This window comes from Monodelphis domestica, chromosome 8 (assembly GCF_027887165.1).
Source record: "Monodelphis domestica isolate mMonDom1 chromosome 8, mMonDom1.pri, whole genome shotgun sequence".
In the NCBI taxonomy this organism is placed as follows: domain Eukaryota; kingdom Metazoa; phylum Chordata; class Mammalia; order Didelphimorphia; family Didelphidae; genus Monodelphis; species Monodelphis domestica.
In genome coordinates, this window is record NC_077234.1 from 155,028,470 (window position 1) to 155,035,456 (window position 6,987).

Genomic DNA, 6,987 nt, shown 5'->3' on the forward strand with positions numbered 1-6,987 from the left:
ATGCTGTCACTACAACGTAACACCTGGTTCATTGAATTTCCAGATAATAACCTAGGAGATCAATTCCATTCAAAGAGAATCAGCACTTGAAAATCAGAACCAAAGCAAATCCAGCCCCACAGGGTTGTAGTAGATAGCCTGGCCTACTGTTGAGATGATGCTGAAAGGAAATTGTGGAAAAATCAATGGTGCTCTTATCCTATCCACTAAAGGAGAGTTTCCACATTCCCTCACAAGTTTTCCTCAAGAGGCTTCTTTCTTAACAACCATATCAGGGGATAGAGGCAACTGCAACCATTTGTATATGGGAAAAGAAAATTATTTGAATACCTAATTTTCTCTTGTTGTTTGTTACTTCATGTCTTAATTAAACATTGGGATTATTGGATTTGTGGTTTTCATGAGCAATAAATAGAAAATGTTGCATTAGTGGAGGTTCAGGCCATAATTTGCACAATTGATTACCTGAAACATCCCACTCTGGACCCTCAAAAGTCAGTCATCAAGAGGCTCTAAAGCCAGAGTATTCATAATTTTAAGGACATGGTGTTTTATATATATATATATATATATATATATATATATATATATATATATATATATACATGCCAGTAAACAGTGAATTATATGAACTGAAGCTATCAAACGCAGTGATGCCAGCCCTTTGATTCTGTATTCTGTAAAGTTCCTCCTTATTGATCTATTTTTTTGGATTAACCCTAATTGAGCCTAAGTCCTTCCTAGACATCATTTCAAATGATTGAGTTTTTGGCTAATGCCTTGATGCTCTACTTTCTTGGAAATAAGGTGGTCTCTGACTATTTTGACCTGTAGCTCCTTATACTGACATGTTTCTGCTTTTCCCTCTCTTGCTACTGTTAGAGCTATCTATTCCTCTTCTTTACATCCAAAGCAAACTCTCATGTAATTGAGGGTATAGAGTTCTTCCTACTCCTAGGACGTATCAGGTAGAATCAATCGTGTTTGTTAAATACTATGTTGCAGGTAGAGTGTGCTAAGTTAGTGGATTAATACAAAAAAAAGGTAAAAACATAAATTCGGTCCCTGGCATCAAGGAGCTTCCATATTCATTGGGGAGATAATGTGCATACAAACAATTATTAAGGCACATACAGAGTTGAAGGAAAGTGACCTTAGAAGGAAAGGCTCATGAATGTTGGAGAGGGTAGAAGAAGCTTCTCTCAGAAGGCGGTATTAGAGCTGAATCTTGCTGGAAACCAAGGATGTCAAAAAGAAGAGGTAAGAAAGGAAAGAGCACCAGTCAGGAAGACAGCCCAGTACATACAGTACATACAGTGCTCCCCACTCCAGACCATCTCAGTACAAAGGCATGAGGATGGGAGATAATGTAAAGAGCCAGGAATATCAAGGTTGTAGAGTGTATGGAAGGGTATTGTGTGAGAAGAGTGAAAGGTGGAAAGGGGCTAGGCTGGGAAGAATCTTAAATACCAATCAAAGGACTCTACATTTGATCTTAGAGGTACATAATACCTCTATATACTATACTCTCTATATATTTTATATACTAAACTATAGTCTGTTGAACAAGGATGATATACTCAGTCCTATGCCTTAAAAAATCACTTTAGCAAATCACTATGTGGAGGATGGACTGGAAAAAGGAGAGCCTCAAGGCAGGGAAACCAATTAAAAGGTCATTGCAGTAGTCCAGATGAGAGGCTATGATGGCCTGAATTAGGTGGTGGTGGTATGAGTGGAAAGAAGGGATCCTATATGAGAGGTGTACAAGTAGAAATGAAAGGATTTGGTAACTGATTGGATATATGGGGCAGATGAGAGTGAGTTAAAGATCATGCTAAATTTGTAAATATGGATGAATGGAAGGATTCCATTCCACCCTCAAAAGTAATAGGAAAGTTCAAAGATGATTTGGGAGGAAACATAATTAGTTATTTTTTGAACATATATTTATGAAGCTGTGAAATATCCCATTTGAAATGACCAGTAAGTACTTAGAGATATGGGATTGGAGTTCATAAGAGAGGCTAAGATTGGATTTACAGAATCATTAGAATAGAGGTTGTAACTGAACCCAGAGGACTTGATGAAAGCACCAAGGTAGATAATATAGAGGGAAAAGAGAAGAGGACTCTGGAAAAGGCCTTATATAACATTTACAATGGGGTGTATGGAGAGAGAGACAGAGAGAGAGAGAGAGAGACAGAGAGAGACAGAGAGAGAGAGAGAAAAGGATAAAAATCTAGCAAAGGCTACCTATGAGAGAAGCAGACAGATTTAGGGCAAGAACTAAGAGAGCACTGTCATGAAATTAAATATAAATAACTTTTTTAAGAACTTGGCATATGTCTATAGAGACCACCTAAGATAACATTACTCACATTGAAGATGCTAAGGAACCTTAAAGTATTTATAGGTTGATAGTTTGAAAGGTGATTGGATCAAGGGAGGGTTTCTGAGGATAAAGAGATTTATCATAAGCAACCAGGAAGGAGACAGTAGATGGGGAGAGGTTAAACATTAGAGAGAATTGGGATGATGGTGTGGGTGCTTTTCTGGAGAAGACAGAAGATGCAGTCAAGGGTGCACATAGAGAGATTTTGACAGGAAGTAGAGCTACCTCTTGTATTAGGTGGTTTCTTTCTAGGTTATTTATGGTAGTTGGAGATGCTGGGCAAACACACTGAGGAATAAGGTAATGGGAAGGCAGAATTCTTTCCCTCCCCCCCCCCCAACTTCTGCTGTCTTTTTTCAGTTGGGATCAAGCTGGGATTCAGAATAGGTAAGTTGACTGGAATTTTAACAGATAACTCACACTCTAAAATACCAGAGACAGGGATTTATTTTAAAGGAAGGAGGGGAAAAGGGAATCTGGATAGGAGAGAGGGAGTTTAGGATTCCCCTAATCTATTATAAATCTCAAAATGATTAAGTAAAGTTGTATAGTCTTTAAGAGGGATATTATTAACAGCTTTCAAAGGTCTTCAGAGCCAAGCTCCAAATCTGTCAGAGAGAAACCAAAAACCAGAAAGGCAGAGAAAATCTCCTTTAGCTCTTTGTCCTAAAGTCCCAGGAAAAGGAGTGAGTAAGAAGCAGTTTGTGTCTCCTTGTTCAACTTCCTTCTCTAGGTCACATTCTTCTCTGGAATTTTCCTTGGTGGACAGATCTTCAAGCTTCCATTCATTGCATCTGTTTTTCCAGGTTTTCTGTAGCATTAATCTCTTAAATTCTTCATCTGAGACTACAGTGAAAGAAGAGATTGTAGGGGATGATATAGACATGAGATGAGGAAAATGGGAAGAAAAGGGAGCTCGTGGCCTCTTTCCCCCCATACTGAACCTGAAATAAGAGAGGACTGTAGCTACATCTACAATATCACTTATGGGGCAGTTATATACTGACTTTTATTGTTATCTGTATGTAGCAAGGGAAGTGTGCTCAGATCGCCTTTCCTGTTGAATTATGCAGCACATTCACAGTCAACATGTCTCATTCCAATCCACATGGTAGACCTCATAAAGCCTGTTTCTAGCCATTTGTAAGATATTAGTAGCATGATGACAATGGAGCAGGAATGATGACTCAGAAGTGTTGGAGGCAGAAATAAGAGATGGTTTTAGTTATGCCCTCCTGACCGAAACAACTAGAGTTTCTATGAGTGTGATTTGTTGAGGGAGGGAATATGTCAACTAGCAGGTCCCACAGATATCTTAAACTTCATATGTCCAAAACTATACTCATTATCTTTTCCCTCAGACTCTCCTTTCTTCTTAACTTCTTTATTATTGTTGATGATACTACCAGTTATGTATGCTCAAAACTTAAGTATCATCCTAAACTCTGCAATCTCGCCTTCCAGTCAATTTTATCTTTGTGATGAAAAGTGAAGCGAGCAGAACTAGGAGAACATTGTACCTAGGTCCCTAGTAACAACAATAACATAATGATCAATGGTGAATGACTTAACTATTGTCAACAAAACAATAATCCAAGACAACTCTAAAAGACTCATACAAAGAAAGGATATCCCCTGCCCTCAAAGGAACAGATGGAGTCCAAATACAAAGTGAAACATATTATTCTTTTTTTTTAAACCCTCACCTTCCTTCTTGGAGTCAATACTGTGTATTGGCTCCAAGGCAGAAGAGTGGCAAGGGCTAGGCAATGGGGGTCAAGTGACTTGCCCAGGGTCACACAGCTGGGAAGTGTCTGAGGCCAAATTTGAACCCAGGACCTCCCATCTCTAGGCCTGACTCTCAATCTACTGAGCTACTCAGCTGCCCCCAGAAACACACTATTCTTTACTTTATTTCCTTTAAAAATTTTTATTTAGTGTAAGCAATATGTGTTTCTACCATAACATGGCAAACATGAAAATATGCATTATATGACTATATATGTATTATATATATATATATGTATGTATGTATGTATGTATATATACAACCTAAAAAAGAAAAACTAGACCTATTCCAGGTCTTGAGTATAGAACTTTTATTGTGTTAAAATAACTGGTCTCACTAAAACAAGTTTCTCCCCACTTCAGCCCATCCTTCACTTATTTGTCAAAGTTGTCATCCTGAAGTGCAGGTCTGATCATGTCACACAGACATCCCTTCTCCAATAAACTGTAATGATTCCCTCTCACCTTCAGGATCAAATATAAAATGCTCTGTTTGGCATTCAAAGCCAATTAGAAAGAACAGGAGAATGTGAAAGTTTAAGAAACGTCTCTGTCTCTCTCTTGTTTTTGATAGACTTGTGATTTCATTGTGTAGAAACTCTTCACCAATACATATTATCAAAATAGTCTCAAATGTATAGACTTTGAATTTCCTTTGGGCACTGAGATTAAAGGACATGTTCAGGTTCCTACATCTACTTGGTGTCAATGGCAAAGAAGGACTTAAACCCAAGTCTACCCAAGTCCAAAGTCCTTTAGCAGCCCTGCTTCTATATACTGTATATTGAAACATAGAGAGAAAATAAGAAGAAACCCACACTGTTAACTTTGTATCCAGATAATCAGTGCTTGATTGAAAGATGTTGTCAAAGGGGAAAAGAAGTCTGGGATGATTCGAGGTTTCGAGGTCTTTCAGAGGAAAGAAAAAGCACAGGTCTTGCTAAATCCACTGGGTAAGAAGAAAAAGAAGCACTTACACTGTATGTACTTTGTATGTAGTTGTTTTCATGTCTCTTTCATTAGAATGTGAACTCAGAGAGGCCAGGGATCATGTTGTTTGTTTTGTTTTGTTTTGTTTCTTGCTTTTCTTTGCATTCTCACTGCTTAATACAGAATCTGAAACATAGTAGGTACAGGTATTCCTTCCGTACCGCAACTTTCCCCCATCGCTTTTTCTATATACTGTGGATTGGAATAAGAAATTAAATGGGAATTTTTTTAAGAGCACTTTGGATGCCACAGACATGAAAAGGCCATCAGACAATACAGAAAAGGTTTAGGAACTCAAAAAAATTACTCAAAAATTTACAATAAGGTATTATAAACACTCCATGAAAGAAAAAGAAAAAAAAAATCAGACTATTCCTCTGGTACAAAAGGAAGGACAAAAAAGTTTGATGTGGATTTTTCAGATGGGAGGAGGGGATGTTGCTGTGCCCTTAATCCACCCCACTCCCAGTTATGTGGAAAGGATGCCTAGATTTCATAAATGTTTATTGACTACCTGTCTGCTACATTTAAATTCCTCCTTGAACTTTGGTTTTTTCATCTATAAAATTAAGATAGCAATGTTAGTGCTACCACTTTCTGGGCTATTATGAGGAAAGTTTTGTAAACTATAAAGTGCTATGAAATACAAACTACAAGTGGGCTTTGGAACAGGCTATATGGAGGTTGTCAGAAGTAGAAAAATAAACACTTAACTGTGTGTTTATAGAACATTCACATATTGCCAGTTTAATATTGAAATATCTCTCCAAAGTATTAGTGATAAAATCTTAAATTTCACATAGAACTTTACTGATTACAAAGTGATTTCCTGACAACAAGCATTATTTGCATTTCACAGATAAGAAAACCAGGATGAAAAAGGATAAAATTTCTTGTTCCAGGTTGCAGAGTCAATAAATGTAATAGCTAGGAATCAGAACAGACTCTGAAGTCCAGTGTTCTTTCTACTGAACTATAGATATATGAATTGGTCAAATATTGTCATAATATTTTAGCATCTTTATGCTACATATACATTCCCTTTATTCTCCAAATTAATTGCATATTTAGAAAAATATGTTGCATTTGGTTATTAGATAAAAGGCAAAGAAAAAATAATTTTAAAACATGTCTTCATGAAAATAAAAGGATGAAATCACTGCTCCCGGAAGAAAAATTGGATTGAGTAAATAAAACTGAGTGATTTTTAAAATATTTTCTGTCATGTGTTTAGAAACAGATGGATTATTTTTTACTTGGCATTAGACCTACAACTGATGATTTGTGGTACCTTCATATAGGCATATAGGCATTTGTTTAAAATAGACAAAGTATTGATCAATCTAATTTTAAAAAAAAGGAAAGAAGAAAACCAAATCGACAGTATCCAAGATGAAAAGGGAGACCTCACCTTTAATGAAGAGGAAATCAAGGCAATCATTAAAAACTATTTTGCCCAATTATATGGCATATAGGTATTTGTTCATGGTATTGCTTGGACACTGGGAATTGAGAGATAAAGGAGCATATGTTCCCACTGATCATGCTTTTACCATTTTCTGAAAATGTATTTTATTATAACAAATAAGTATAAACCTTAACAGTTGTTAATATTTATGTTACAAAATTAGGTTAAGACATAGGATATAGAAGGATTTAAAGCTAAGTCTCTTAAATCCTACCACTAAATTCAATTGTTATAAACTTTTTTTTGAAGAGAACTCTAACTCTTCTCTTAAGTTAGAAATCTTTTAAAGCATATTTGTGTAAGAGACAGTGTTTCTAAGTTTTCTACCCTTTTTGAATTAAAAAAA

The 6,987-nt window shown here is 36.3% G+C and overlaps 1 long non-coding RNA gene across 1 annotated transcript; it reads left to right on the top strand.

Annotated features, from left to right (window-relative positions):
• Nucleotides 1-2,726: 2,726 nt before the first annotated feature.
• Nucleotides 2,727-6,705, top strand: LOC103092594 (uncharacterized). The gene is made up of 3 exons (XR_471440.2): nucleotides 2,727-2,782; nucleotides 5,022-5,136; nucleotides 6,033-6,705. It is a non-coding gene; the product is annotated as an uncharacterized LOC103092594 (long non-coding RNA).
• Nucleotides 6,706-6,987: the final 282 nt, after the last annotated feature.